Source organism: Lepidochelys olivacea, assembly GCF_965140295.1.
Source record: "Lepidochelys olivacea isolate rLepOli2 genome assembly, chromosome: 2".
Classification (NCBI taxonomy): Eukaryota; Metazoa; Chordata; order Testudines; family Cheloniidae; genus Lepidochelys; species Lepidochelys olivacea.
In genome coordinates, this window is record NC_140412.1 from 246,626,518 (window position 1) to 246,643,157 (window position 16,640).

Here is a 16,640-nt window from a genome sequence, read left to right on the forward strand (position 1 = left end):
TGAAAGGACAACAGTTTAAGCCACGATCTTACTCCAGACTCTTTCCATCAGAGGCCTCAATCTGCTTCTAAGAGAAAGTCAAGACCTCCTCAATGTCACCAGCTCCCTTTGGCTGCAGCAGGCTCTTCTCATCAGACAACTGCAATCTCGAAGCAATCATTTTGACTTTTTCTGATCGAGGACCGCATGCTAACAATCTCCTCCCTTCAGGGAAAATATCAAGTCAGTAAATGGGTATTCAGCACCTGTCACAGGAAGTACCTTTGATTCACAGTAGGCATCAACCATTGCCAGCACACAGTGCTTCCCTTCAGTCTGTCATCAGCTTGGGGGGGTCTTCAACAAGTGCACTGGAGAGATAGCAGCCCTCTTTCACTGATTGGGTGTTAAAATATTTCCTTACCTGGACGATTGGCTAGTTTGTTCAGCATCAAGCAACTGGGTCCAAAACAGTGTCCTAGTGATCAGACAGAATTTCTCCTGTCTAGGCCTGAAACTAGATTAGGACAAATCACAATTACAACTGACCTAGCACATAAATTTCATAAGAGCAGACCTCAATGCCAGGACAACCATGGCTTATCGTCCAAAGGAGAGGTATCAATCTATAGACTTCCTTTCCAAAAGCCTGAAGTCCAACCCAACAACAACAGTGCATGCTGCCTTCAACTCCTGGTCCAAACGACCTCATGCACATCCATAACTCCAAGTGCCAGATTTCATCTTTGCTGTCTGCATGCCTGGTTCCACTTGGTATATTACCCTGCCAGGCACCCTCTGGACATGTGGATTCATGTAGCTGCGTGAGTGCCTCAGTCTCCCAATTGGTGGTTGGATCCCTACAGCGTGAGCAGAGTTCAGTTTTTATTTCCAGGACTGACCATGAAATGCTAACAGATGAATCTCCCAAAGATTGGGGAGCCCATCTCGGCCAACTACAGACATAAGCTCTTTGGCCACCCCAGGAAGTGCATAAATGTGCTGGAGCTCAGACTTATTTGTTGGACCTATGAGATATTTATGTCCACCACTGAGAACCAGATGGCAGTGGTGTTGTCTGAACACCATATTTTACCTGAACAAGCAAGCAGGTGCACGACTGCGTCATCTGTGCTAGGAGGCTATCCTCCTGTGGAATTAGTTCATTCATCACAATATTTCCCTGAAGGCCTTTCACCTTCCAGGAGTGAAAAAAACTCTAGCAAATTCCCTCAGCAGGGTTTCATAGACCAACAAGTGTGGTCAATAAGGAAACACATTCTCCTCTGGATTTTCCACTAGAGGGGATATATAGTAATAGATTTGTTTGCAGCTAACCTGAACACAGGTACATGACATTTTGCTCCAGAGCAGATCACAGACTGGGTTCCATCACAGGTGACTTTTTCCCCCATAGTCCGGTCATCTCCTATATGCATTTCCTCGAGTCCTCTCAGAATGAGAGGACTCAGTACTTAAACTAGACAAACAATCATTAATTCTTATTGCACTAGCGTGGCCAAGACAATATTGGCTCATGGATCTACATCAGCTTGCCCATCCAGTCACCAATAACTTTACTGCTAGTTGAGCATCTTCTGTCCTAGAACCAGTACAAGTCTCTGCATCTCAACCTCTGAACACTTCTCCACCTTATGGTGTGGATGATCTCTGTTTAAATACTCAGGATAATTGCTCATGCATTGTGCTCCTGAGAGATTCAGATCATCGAGGTGAGCCGTACAAAGGATTCCACTTTAGAGCCATGCACTCAGTGAAGTGGAATACATTTTTTGTTTGGATGCAACCTCAGTATTTATCACCGTCATCACACAGAGGTTATACATGTGCTGGATTATCTTTTACATCTTTAAATTGACAGGCCTTTCAGTTAGTTCTGCGGGAGTCCACTTGTATTTCTGCACTATACATCTGCCAGTAGATGGATTTCCATCTTTTCTCATCCACTCTTTTTCTTAATTTCTGAAAGGCCTGATCAATGTTTATCTTCCTGTGTCTGCTCATGTAACTGTATGGAATTTAAATCTAGCTCTCTCCAAATTAATAAGACCCCCTTTTGAGCCTATGACTACACGTTCATTATCTTTGTCTATGAAGATGGCTTTTTTTAGTAGAAATCACTTCTGCAAGGACAGTTTCAGAACTTTAGGCACTCCTGATTGAATCTCCTTTCACGATCTTCCATAAGGACAAGCTTTCCCTGAGGCCACACCCTAAGCTTATGTGTAAAGTAGTGTCAGCTTTCCATCTAAACCAAATGATTAGTGTTCTTGTGTTTTTTTTTTTTTTTCTGAAACTGCAGTCATCTAAAGCTTCATACCTTGGATATTCATAGAGCCCTGGCATTCTAGTTGGGCCAAGCTAGATCCTTCAAGACTTCCTCCAGACTTTTTGTAGCCATGCTGAGAGAACTAAAGGTCAATCAGTGTCAACTCAGTAATCTCACACTGTATTTCTGACTGTATTAAGCTCTGCTACAATCTTGCTAAAGTCTCTCCTCCACTGAGAATAATGGCTCACTCCACCAGGGCTCAGTTTTTCAGAACAATGTTCCAATATCTGATAGAAGCAAGGGAGCCACGTGGTCATCTGTGCATAGCTTTTCCACTCATTATCCCATCTCTCAAGCCTCTCATGACAATGCCAACCTTGGCAAGTCAGTGTTACAATTTCTGTTCAGAGGACCAGATGTCACACACAAGGGAACTGCTGATGAGTTACCCACAGTGCAATATGTGCCCAGTCCCTCAAAGGGTAAAAGAATGGTTACTTACCTGTGTGGTAACTGTTCTTTGATGTGCCATGCACATACATATTCCACAACTCTCACACCTTCCCTTCTACTTTGGACTTTACATACAGCAGTGTGACAGAATGGACAGGGAGGCAGCAGACATGGGTCTTTTATGCCCTCACCTGAGAGTACGAGGAGAGCAGGGGTGCATGTGCCGCCTAGTGGTACTGCTGGAAAAATTTTCCAGCTTGAGTGCACTGAGCGCACATACCCCTACAGTGGAATGTATATGTGCACAACACCTCTTGAAGAACAGTTACTGTACAGCTAAGTAATTGGTTTTGTCATTCTTTTTTTAAAATTAGTTTCTCGGTAAATCTAAATACTGACATGGAAGGGGGTGCTCATGGTTTAGGGATAGGATGCTGGCCTAAGTGTAAAGAAGCTGGGGCTTCCATCTCAGTCCTCCCACTAACTTGCTGTGTGATCCATTTTATTTTTTTGGCTGTTACTAAAATTCTTCTGACCAACTTTTAGTTACATTTTGGTTCCCTATGGAATTTAGCATTATATTTCTAACTGTAACTCTTCTATTGTATTTTTTTCAGGAAATGTGGATAATTTGCATTTAGACTATGCAGAAAAAGACAAGTCAATCATTGTTTGACTGTGTTCTTTTTAGATGAATCAATTGCATGAAACAGATTTATCTTCTTTCTTGTATTATTTTAAGTGGGCTGGTTTTTTACATCCTAAGACCCCGAGAAGAACACAAGGGGAATGCCTTTCATGACACAGAGCTGCAAAGGAAAAGGCAGAATTGAAAAGTTCAGTTAAGAGTTGCTTACTATTCAACACATCTCATTACACTGTATCCTCCCAAAGTGGGACTCATGGAGTGGAACTAAGGACGCTGTGTCAGGAATCAGGGCCTACAGCAGAGCATGTCTCCAGGCAATCTAACAGGCACAGCTGGCCTGTAGTATGCTGCCTGATTGGCAGGAAGAATCAACAGACAGTCTCTTAAGCCCAGGAACAGGAGCAATTTGGGGGCTCCTCAAAGCCTTTGCTCATGACTGCAATAGTTCCTGTGCTTGCTTGTTCCCAGCCTTTCTTCATTCCAGGTAACCCAGCTCTGATTCCTGACTTTCGCTCTGGCCTCTGACTCTGGTTTGGAGCTTTGACTCTGGTTCCTCACCCTTGGCTCTGGCATGTGACTTCCGACTCCAGCTCTGACCTTGGGCTTCTATTCCTGTTTACTGACTCCTGCTCCAACCACTTGGCATGACTGCCCATGTCCTGGTCTCTGACATACAGGAAAATCTGTAAAGCTCAGAGATCTGTGTGGCATTCTGGCCTGGATCCACAAAGTCTTAGGGCATGGCTACACTTGCAGATGTAGAGCCCTTTGAGTTAAACCAGCCTTCGTAGAGCGCAGTAGGGAAAGTGCTGCAGTATGTTCACACTGCCAACTTCAAGTGCACTGGTGTGGCCACATTTGCGGCACTTGCAGTGGAATTGGGAGTGGTGCATTATGGGCAGCTATCCCAGCATGCAAGTGGCTGCAACATGCTTTTCAAATGGCGGGGGTGGGGTGGAGTGTGACAGGGAGTGTGTTTTGTGTGTGTGGTTGGGGAGAGAGAGTGGGTTTTTGTGGGGCTGAGAGCATGTCAGTGTGCTGTCTTGTAAGTTCAGACAGTAGCAGACTTCCCTCCCCACCATACCTCTCTCTCACACACAGCATTACACAGTAATGGTTGCTTTGTCTCGTAGCAGATAAGCAACTGGCTGTCAGAAACGGAGCTTTCAACGGGCATTTCCGTATTCCTACAGCCGATTCCAAACAATGACAAGAGTGGCCACTTGACTTAAGGGGATTATAGGACATTTCTGGAGGCTGATCAGAGCACAGTAAACAACACCTCGTCAACACTGGTGCAGTGGCGCTCCAACAGGGGCGTAGCAAACGTTATTCCACTTGCCGAGGTTGAGTACCAGCCAGTGTGGACGGGTAGTGAGCTAGTGCGCCCGGGGCTCCTTTTATTGAGGTGTAACTCGCAAGTGTAGCCAAGCCCTTAGGCACTGCAATACTGAATTTTGTAGTGTCTAATTTTCAGGTGCACAGGAAATCACAATGCAACACTGTGATCCATAAAGCTTGACTTAGGTTCCTAGGGTCCCTATACAATGAATGGAGGCAGGAAGACATCTTGCAATGTGATCCACAAAAGGCAGCATGCTAGGCAGGGAGCTGCCTCAGTTAGCCTGTGGGAAATGCCAAGTTGAAGGGTGTATCCGAAGCCCATTCCCTCTCATGGAAATAAGCACCTAAGTTGAGGCTGCAGGGAAGTGCCTATCTTTGTTTATTGCTCCATAGCTGGGAGCAGGGAGTCTCTTGGAGTCAGGTGGCTTTGGCATCTAAATTGTTTCTTGTGAGAATTACGTAGGAACCTGCCTCACTCCACACAAAACAAGAGGAGGAGGTGGTGATGCCTGCTTTGACATTTAGCCTAGTGGTTAGAGCACTAAGCTGGGATTTAGGAAATCCACATTCAATTCCCTCCCTCGGGGCCTGAGTAAGAGAAAATGTTTGAACAGGACATCTCTTGCCTCTTAGGAGAGTGCTCTACTCACTGAGCAATGGGATATTTTGATGGCAGGGGGTGTCCCTCAATTTCTCCTGTTGAAGCTTTTCTACCAAGTGTACGTACTGAAACAGTTGTTAGGCCAGAGACAGAGGAAGCATGAGAATGATTGTGGCCTGGTGATTAGGGCACTCGTTTGAGAGGTGGGAGATTCAGGGTCCAGTATCCATGCTCCTGTGGCTTTTTAATGATTTATACACATTGGAACAACTTGAACAGAAGAGACCGAGAGAGCCTCCTTGCCCTCTCAGAATATCCCATAGGTCAGTGGTTAGAGCATCTCTCCTGAGAGGTAGGCAGACCCCCTGTTCAAATCCTTACTTCACCTAAGGCAAGAGCAGTGGTGAAATTGAAAATAGGTATCCCACAACCACTGGGCTAAAACTTATGAAGTGGGTGGTACTACTACTACCCCCACCTTCTTCTCCTCTTCTGCTGGTCTCCAGATTTGGAATGAAACCCCACCTGGTAGGTGGCCTCTGAGCATACTTGCTGAATTGGGTGCGATAGGCAGACCAAAGTCTATCTTCTCCCAGTTGGTGGATCACACTGGGGCTTAGGTGGGAGAGAGGCATTCAGGTGCCTAGAGTGAGGCAGCAGTGCACATACCCAGAGCTAGAAACTTAGGTCCCTAGGGAGCTTTTATCGCAAAAATGTGGGTGCTGAGTGATTTTTAGGTGCCAACAGGGTTAAGCAAGAGTTTTGTAGGTTACCGTGGAGTCTAAAAATGGGACTAAGGCACCTATGTACCTTTCTGGATCTGGGCCTCGGCTCCTAAGCACTGATTACACAGCCTCTGGGCAGAGAGTTTCCACGTGTCTACTTCCTGAATGGCAATGTTGCTTTGAGAAGTATTGGATTCCAGAAGCCCCTGGGATGCCCTTACTCTGGCCTGTGAATCACACCTGTACAGCAGCAGTGAAATAGGGGACTCTGGGATTCACCAACATTAAACTCCTGCATGGACTGATGCTTGGAAATGTGCAGGATCCTGTAGGGAGCATGTTTCAGAGAGTACCTGTTGCCCAGATGCACCCTGGAAAACCTTCAACATAGACAAAGCAGCCTCTGGCTTAGGGAACAGAGTGTTCTTAAATCACATGTCTTTACTCCCCTCCAAACCATGCCAGGGAAAGAAGTAAAGAGTCCTTTATTGGCAAATAACATATGCTGTGTGGGTACTTATATGTATGCTCTGTGATGCTAGAAATAGAGCATGATGAATTCATCACAAACTAGGTCCCTGAAATCAAATCCTCCTGACCTTTCATGGGCCCATCTCAGAAAAACTCAGTCTGCAAAAATACTGGAGTTGATCCTGGGCCAGAAACTCAAATGGTATAAATCAAGATGGTGGTGTTGAAGTCAGTGGATTTACTCCAGCTGATTTAAGTCAATTTACACCACGAGCTCAAGGTAGATCCCAAATCAGGTGTGATCAGCATCACCTACCTCTAATAAATGTTATCAGTAGGTTTGTAAATCTATTCAGTACATTATATACACTCATTCAGCACAAGCTTGAAATAAAAATCCTAAAAAATACAAGAACTGAACATTTTTTGTCAAGTTTACAAATTAATTGAACGCTTAATATAAATATTTATATTCTATATTTATAGTAGTGTAACCAAGTAGGGGCAGGACTTTATTTATTAATCTTTGAAATTCTTTGTAAACTTTGGAATTTTCTGATTATTTTATTAATAAAATGTCATTTTTTGGCATAAATATTCAGTGATTAATTGCCTTCTGAAACTATATTTAAGACATAAACAAACTGCAACAGTGACAGCTTGTCTTAAACCATAAATACGTGCAATGCAATAATGTATGAATACACTGGAACTGGGAGGAGCTGTAAAATAGATTATTTCAACCCTTTGGCCCATCTGAGTAGCTTTAGGCATTCTATGGGACTACTCCCATGTCTAAGCATTTGCAGAATCACAGCCTTAGTAAGAAATTATAGCCCCAGATCTGCACTAGCAGAAAGGGGGAAAATACCTGCAACTCTCATTGAAATTAATGGGATTTGTGGGTGCTCAGTAGTCCTGCAAATCACACCATAAATATTTCTTTAAAAAGAAAAGAAAGAAAGAACCTCAAGTGAAAACAAATGTAGGTTGCAAAGTCAACCAAAAAAAATTGAGGAAATGCCAGAATTAAGATTTGCCCATGCAACCTTTGTTTGCCTGCCTTGTGTATATACATTATGATACAATCTTAAATTACATGATCATGTACTATCTTTTGCATCTTTCTTTTAACATAGTATAGTTTAATGTAACTTCTGAAGATTTTTTAAAAAAAAAAACAGAAATTCCAGTATATGGAACCATTTTGACTATCCTACATATCATGCGCAGGGTTGGAACCTTGAGCTCCATAGCACCGACCTCTTCTTGAGTTAATGGAGTAAGTGGTAGCTGGAGTAGTCACTAGAAGGGGATGAGATGCACATTTTCCCACTAGATTTCACAGCTATTTGCAAGCCACAACAGGAATGCTGAGACTTAGGAATCCTAGGTTCAACTCTAGATTCTGGAGAAGATTATGCTCTGGTACTCAAAAATGCCTCTTATCCTGTCTCTGCCCCTCTCTGCATGCATCCCTACTGCCCCTGAGTTCTGCTTCTCATACTGTCTGTAGCTGTATCTGAATCTTTCTCCTCCAAAATCCTTGTTAGTAAGTAGCACCTGGTAGCTTGGATAATCTACATAGTAAATTTCCATGTTTCTTCTGTGAAGAAAGATCAGGAAGTCTTCTGGGATAAAGAAAGTCTGAAACATTTTTGTCTGAGTTATTAGAGACAAAATACTTCACATAATGGAAAAATATAAACTTAAAGTAAGTTTTCCATAGGCCACTCAGGTTTATTGTTTGTACGCTGATATCCTAGTGCAGTGATACAGAAAGAACAAGTTCAAGGTCAAACAACCTTAGACAGGTATCTCATAAGCGAACACCGTTGTCTTTAAAGGTTGAAGCTATGCCATTTAATGCCTGTCAGGTTGCTGTGAGAAGAGTAAACCCATTGCATTGGATGTACATTTGGATTCTTGACAGGCAATGTGGAAAAACCATTTTTCCCCTTTCCCCTTTCATCCAACAATAAGGATTAATAGAGAGGAGAGAGATTTAGGACCAAATTATTTTTTCATGTGAATTAGGCATTCTCACCCTACTAATAGACTAAATATTATGTATTTCTTTCTGGTATAACTCTATTAGGAGTCAAAGGAGATGACTTTGTTTACACCAGTGCAGAATTTGACCAGTTATGTTAGAGGATTACAAGCTGCATCCATTTTTTTGTTGAAACTTTCTGAAGTGGCCTTATGTATTAAAAAGATGAAAATGTCTTTTCTGGTTGCCTGAACTGCCCAATATCCTCCTGCAATTTTCATTATTAATTCAGAATAGTGTTTGTCTCTGTTTCTCTCCTCTTCATAATATTAGCACACAGAAAAACTTTCTTCAGCAGAGGCCTCTTTGTGAGGCCTTTCTAAAACTCCAGACGCAGCCTGTAAAGCAAAAAGTATTTTAAATCATTCTCTGAAGAGTGCAAACAAAATGTGTCAAAACTTAGAAGTTGTAGCCAACAGATAAATAACAACAGTTTCCACAGTGTTGGAGCTAAGCCAATGTAACAGTCACTTTTATATAGAACTTGTAAACTTTATCCTTGCAACTAAAAAGTTTCAGTACCAGATGCCATAACCTATCTTTCTGACCACACTCTAATGCCCTGTGAGCTTGTTTAAGTATTGAACTCATCTAAACAACTGTATTATAGGATTTAGAGCTTATCTGTACACAGGAGTAATGTGCACTTTGGAGGTGTGGTTTCTAAAGTTCATTGCACATTAATTAGTCCATGTAGTTCCTGCTGATGCGCACTAGAAATTCCTTAGTGTGCTTTAACCAGAAGCAACGTGTGTGGGGAGGGGGGGATAGGACTGCAGGGGTCACATGCCACCCCGGTTGCTTCATCACATGGTCACAGAGGCAGAGGCAGGGGCAAGAGGAACAGCTAGGAGCTGAGGGGGTTGGTGCTTTCCAGGGGGGACAGTGCCTGGGGGCTTGTGTCTTGAACTGTTGTGGGGTTGTGCCCCCCTTCCCCCACTATCAGCAGGCATGAGTCATCTCTGGCTTTAACATAGCACTTTCTCAAACAATGCTCTGCTAAAGTGCACCAGCAGGGGCTACATGGACCACTTAGTGCACACCACTAGAAATCACTTTAGAAATCACACTCCCATCATGCACATTGCTGCTCTGTGTGGTCAAACCATAAGTTATTTATACCTATGGCCATACTGAAGGCTATAGTGAAGTTGTAGTGACCAGAGATGCTGAGATATGTACTATAGTGATGTGGGTCCAGGAGCAGCAAAAGCTTCCTAAAACTAAGGGGGTCCACAAGCACCCAAACTGTGGCCCCATCCCTGCGATGCCCCTTCTCCCTGAAGACCCACCTCACGCTGCCCCTTCTCCCTGAGCTCCCACCCTCGTGCCACTCCTCCGCAAACCCCTGCCCTTGCACTGCCCCTTCCCCAAGATCCTGCCCCCGTGCCACCTCTTCTCCCCAAGACTCCACCCCCTCTCGCTCTTCTCTTTCCCCTTGCCTCCATAGCTCATGCCGACACACCTACGTGGGTCCTATAAGAACGTAGACCAGTGGTGGGCAACCTGCAATCCGCTGGCCACCACTGACCTAGACAGATAAAGGCCAGGAGCTGGCATAGTGCATCCAGGCCCACTGTGGGGAAAGTTTTCACTAGCAGCCTTTCCTACACCTTTGAAAAACTAGTACGGAGAGGTAGGGAGCAGGGTTATGCTCACATACCCATCTTCTCCAGACATAACCCTGTAGTATCATAGCTGTCTTCTGCACAAGAATGCTATGGAAGAGAGATGCCTATACCATCTCTTAGGTGACAAAATATTTAAGCACCCACATTTAGATTTGGGGCCCTCGATTGATTTTGGGTCGCAGATAAGATGATTCCATGTGTTTGAGGGGAGACCTCACATCAAGGAGGTGAGCAGAACCACATGCCCAAGATTTACAAAACCCCTATTGAGACTAAAACTAGTTGGAAATGAATACAATGTTTACAATGTCCTTAGAAAAGAAAACTTAAAAAAAAAAACATCCAAAACATGAAAAGATTAAACTTTATTATTCTGCTAGTTATTCAATGAAAAGTCAGAGATAAAAGTCAGAATCCACATTTGAATAGAGAGATTTCAAAATGCTTTTAAGGAGGAGGGAGGGGGAAGAGGAAAGGAGGGAAAGAGATGAATCCATTAACAATTATTAGTGAGAGAATATCAGGCATCTCCTCAATCTATTTTTATGCCAAATGATTCTGACTAAAAGTAGCTATATTCGTATACGGCAAGTTCTAAGAGTGTTTACATGATTGATTGACCCATTAAAAGCATTTATATGTAATTGGTGGGTCAATCAATCATGTAAACACTCTTAGAACTTGCTGTATACGAATATAGCTACCTTTTATTCCATTATTTTTTTCCCTTTTAAGTGGTTAATTGTAGTGTAGCTCTTTGAACAGAACTATTTTTTTGCCGCAACAAAACAATAAGACTTGTACCTACTCCCCATTCCCACGAATAGATTTAGGTCACTATAGTCTTTCCTGGTAACCAAAAGAAGATAACAGTAGATGTGTTAAACCAAGAAACATTTATTTTATTTCCAGTCCAGAGGAACAGCTTTTTTCCCCAATTACATACAAAGAATGGGCTGCTGTCTATCCCTTTTTGGCTCTGCTTACCCCGAGTCCCTAATCAAACAAAGTGAATTATGTAGTTCCTTGCACTGTATTCACCACATTACAATCACCAGTCTGATTGCTTCAGTATCTGTATTATTATAGTTAAATTGCAGCCATGATTAACATTAAAAAAAGCTGTTCTACCGTGACAATTGAGACTATGTACTCATTATGCAAACGTACCCATCACAAGTGTGATCTTGTCCCTTGAACCACCCAATGCCTGTTTGTCCCATAGAATCTTATCATAAGGTTATGCTTTCTGGGACAGGGACAATATTTGTTTATATAATGCCTCACACAATGGAACCCTGACTGAAACCTTATCACTGAGTGGATGTGTTTCTAGGGGTGTCCTGCAGGAATCAGTTTTTGGCCCTACTCTGTTTAACATTTTAATCAATGATTAGAAGAAAACATAAAATCACTGGTAAGATTTGCAGATGACACAAAGGTTGGGGGAGTAGTAAATAATGAACAGGTCACTGATACAGTACAATCTGGATCAATTGATAAACTGAGCACAAGCAAACAATATGTGTTTGAATATGGACTGATGTACAGTTTTACATCTAGGAACAAAGAATGTAGGCCATATTTACAGGACTGGGGAATCTCTCCTGGGAAGAGAGTTAGGGTTCATGGTGTATAATCAGCTGAACATGAGCTCACAGTGAGATACTTTGGCCAAAAAGGACGAATGCATTCCTTGGCTGAATAAGTAGGGGAATATTGAGTCGGAGTAGAGAGGTTATTTAACCTCTGTATTTGGCACTGGTGCAGCTGCTGCTGAAATTACTGTATTCAGTTCTGGTGTCCATAATTCAAGGCAGATATTGATAAATTGGAGAGGGTTTGGAGAAGAGCCACCAGAGTGATTAAAGGATTAGAAAGTATGTCTTATAGTACGACTGCAATATAATATCTAAATAACATTAATAATTTTCTCCACACTTCCTGTTAGAAGAATATAAAAACAATCATTTAAGTCAAGCCTGTCTCTAGAAACCAGACATTTGGATATCTAAAAGAAGCACCTATTGAAAGATGAGTGCAAAGCATCTGAGATGAAATCAATTGTCTTTGACTTCAGTAGGGTCAGAATTATTCTTTGTAAAATTTTTGTGACACAGCAAGAAATGTTCACAGATTGTAAGAAATTTTTCAAGGTCAGAGAGAGATGGACGTTGTGGTTATGAAATTCTTAACAGCAGCAAAAAAAATCCAGCAAAACTTTTTCTCACACTCATAGTCTGCAGTGTTTCAATAAAGAGGCACACATGTCTCTCTAGAATTCTGCTCTCATTCCCTGTCCCTGCTCCTTTCTTGAGGTAAATTTTCAGAGTGCTATGGGACTTCACACTTATGACTCTCATTGGGCCCAATTCATTTCTGCTGGAAGAATACAAGCTGACCCAAGGGCCAAAGAAAAGCCATCCCCAAACTTGAAGGATCCCCAAAGATCCCTGGAACTTTATGGGAGGCCAGAGCCATCCACACAGAGGCCTGAGAGCAACTCTGTCCCCATGGCAGCACCTATCCTCACTGAATAACTGTTGGAGCTGCACTACCAGAGATTCCATGATGGCTGGAATGTCTCAAAGAACTACAGGGCAAGGTGGTGTCCATAATAAAATTAGAACAGCTAAGGTTTATAAATGTTTCCAAGTAATTTCTGTGATGAGGCGGATGGGGCAAAGTGTGGGAGAATCTCGAGTCGGTTCTCCTTGAAGCCACATGGATCCCAAGCTTTGCGTGGAGCCTTCTACTGAGTCCATAGCCAGGGAGAGAACAGTCCCACCTGACATTTGAGCCCCCTTCTGTGTGGAGGAGAGGAGTTCTGTACTTGGAGGAGCCCTCTCCTCTTGGATATGGTCTGGCCAAGGAGCAGGCCAAATATACAACTTCAAACCCATTTTGTAAACTGCCTTTGGCTAAGTGGCTTAATAAAAAAAACCACATCCCTCCCATAAACTTCACTCATGTCTTTGAATGTGTGAGATTATTTATGTAACTGTACTTACACTTTACACAGTATGAAGTCTTTTAGGCCCCAGTCCTGCAGGGAACCCCATGCCAAAAGGTCCCTGCAGCATTGACTATAGTAGGGCTTTGCATGGGTCCAGAGTCTCAGCTGCATGGAACCCATTGCAGGAATGGAGTCTTCAGATGTAAATATTCGAGCAAAGGGTTTAAAACAAACTGCAAAATCCCCTTTTCCTGGTAGGTAATAACAAACAAATGACATTAAGATCAGCACAGCATTAGTGTCTTAAAGTGGCAGATAAGCCCATGAACATTAGCTGGTTAAATAAACACACTAAACAGCTACTATTTTGCTGTGACAAGATATATGGAACAACATTGCCCTTTAGGGGTTACATAAAGTGGAACCAAGCTAATAAAAACGTAAATGTATTCCTCCACATATTGCTATTTAAACTGGGAATACTCAGATGTCTCCAAGGCCTTTCTGGATAATTTTATCAGTTTATGGCCACTATACATCTGGGCCAAGTAATAACATTTTTTTCTTAAAATGAAGTTAGAGTACAGAAATCTTTCCTACATGACAATTTGGTGGATCTCTGAATCCTCCCATGTCTTCCATTTGAGAAACAGTGAGGTGAATTAAATCTATTTAAAGTTTTATATACGGTGTCATAATGCAGGGAAAGTAGTAACATAAAGCAAAGTTAAGTACCAGAGTAATTTGTAACATATACAGGCACATGTTTTTCAGTCTTCTTATCAAATGTAGGACAAGTTTGGGCTTCCTTTATAGAACAATGCAAGCCTGAGTCCTGACACTGCTCCTTTTGAAGTCAATGGGAGTGTTCCCATTGACAGCAATGGGAACTTGATTGAGACCCTGATGTCTGTGGTAAAATGGGTCCTGATCAGGCTCTCATTGATATAAATAGAAATACTCCCATTGACTTCATTGGGAGCAGCAGGATTCCCCTAAAATGGGGTCTAGTGAAAGGAACTGCCATAAGAGATATATTCGCCACATGACAGGGGAACAGCTGGCACATTTGCAGCTAGGTATAGTCCACACTAGTTATCATTATTTTGTTCCTAAACTCTGAAATGAAATTTGTTTTGGGCTAGCAAGAAGGGCAGTTCATGCTCCTGCATGTGATACTCAGAACAAGCCAATTTGGGAAGCTAACTTAATTCACAGTTCTAATCATGGAACCAAGCTGTTTCTTTTTCCTGAAGTTTTTATTTTAACATTTCTCACACCTACTTTCCACTTTTAGTGCTTATAGGTAACTTTGGTACCCCTTACATGTGTCTGTGAAGAATTATGTCCTCAGAGACATTATAACATTTAGGACATGACTTCAGGTCTCCAAAAAAATACAGAAGAAACTCTTTGTGTTTGGGGTCTGCTCAATCTGTTAATGAATATAAACATTGTAAAGGGAATTATCTACAACAGCTGCATTCCTAGCATGGTCTGAGATAAGTGAAAATATTCCCACTGAGAAGATCTATGGATGTTCAAGTTACTACCCACAGTTGCAAATAAAGGGTACTTGGATTTATTACTGAGTGTGAGATGAAAATGTCTATGAGCTTTTTCCTCTTTTTTTTAAAGAAAGTTTCTTCTAGGTAAACCAATGTGTATTTAATACCTGACTCATCTATAGCAGTGCACGTGTGTGCATGCCCACACACATATACAGAGAAAAAAAACTATTTCCAATTGTAAATTTCCTGTCAAATTTTATTTTTCTCCAGAACTGTTTTTCTATATGTATCTCAGCTTTCATTCCCAACAACGTGAGATGGCAAAATTATTTTGCTGCCCCATCTGCTTCCTTCTTTCACACACTAAGTTTGTCATGCAAACATTTAAAAATAAGGAGATGAATCACTCATCAAGTTGTTTAAATCTCCAAAATTTGAGGCATTCATTCAACAATTTCTGGTGAAGTTATAACATTTTTTTCAAATGTTAATAACATTTAATACAGTAAACTAAGATAATCAAAACTGAGTCCCCGTTAATACCTATTTGAGTACTTAAGTGGGACTTAAATACTATGTAGGCCTTGTGATGACTGTCTTCACAGAAGTTAATATCACTTATTCTATTCAGATTCTTATACTGCACTCATACCCATAGTACTTGAACACTTTCCAGTAGAGCATTAAGCAACATTTATAAGACATTAATGAGACAATGATTGGAATGCTGTGTCCAGTTCTGGTGCCCACACTTCAAAAAGGATCTTGCCAAATTGGAAAAGGTTAATAATCCCACATCCTCAAACATCATAGAGATGCAGTCGACTACTTCTGTTGACATAGTACTAATATAGAGCCTGTATTATCTCTGATCCTAACAGTCCTCCAGTAGCTGTCCCACAATGCCTCTGTCCCAGCAAAAGTGGCTGCTTCAGTCACAGTTTTGAACTCCACTGCTCAGGGTTCACAGATACTAGAAGCCCGCTCCCCACCATGTTTTTGAAATACCTTTTCCTCATGGGCCACCTGGGAAAATATACGTCCCTGTCTACCTTCATGAGCATCTGCCCATGTTGGCTCAGTGTAGACAAAGATCTACACATAGAGTGCTCCTTCCTGGAGCAGGACAGAGGTCCTGACTCTCCTCTGCCTGTGAGGAGAAGAGGCTATGCAAGCCCAGCTAAGGAGCAACTGAAGGAATATACGTATATATGTGCAGATTGCATAGAGGATGCTAAACCTGGGGCATGACAAGGATGAGCATCAATGCCAGGTGAAAGCCAAGGAAGTTTGGCTGTTATATCAGAAGGCGAGAGAGGGCAACAACAAATCTGGAGCTACCCCACAGACCTGCTGCTTCTACAATGGTCCCCATGCCATACTTGACAGGGACTGCACCACCACCCCTGAAGTGCACAGTGAGAAGGAGAGGAGGGACGCTCAGGGGGATACAAACCATGCAGCAACTGTTAAAATAATATTTTAAGCCTCCCTCAACAGTATAACACAACAGTTGGCTTTCTAATAGCCCTTGTGTCTGGCTGTTCAAAATCAGCAGACAGCTGATCCACTTCACCCCTCTACCCTGCCAGTAGCTTTTACCTCTTCACTTTACAAATATTATGTACTAGACAAGATGAAGCAATCACAGTAGGAATGTTTGCCTCACTAAGATCCAGTCTAGTCTTTGAGCAGTTCCAGCAAGTATTGAGTCTACCAAATGCACGTTCAACAGTCATCCTCCACTTGCTCAGCTGGTAGTTGAATCTTTCCTTGGTTCTGTTGAGGTGGTCAGTCTATGGCTTCAAGAGCATGGGGTAGGCTGAGTCCTCAAGAATCACTATCAGTATTTCAACATTAGCAGTGTGAATGCACCAGTCAGGGAAGCATGTTCCTGCTTGCAACTTTTGGTGCCAGACAAGGATATGCATCCTGTCTATTGCCCCACCATAGTTCGGGAGCCCCACTGCTTCA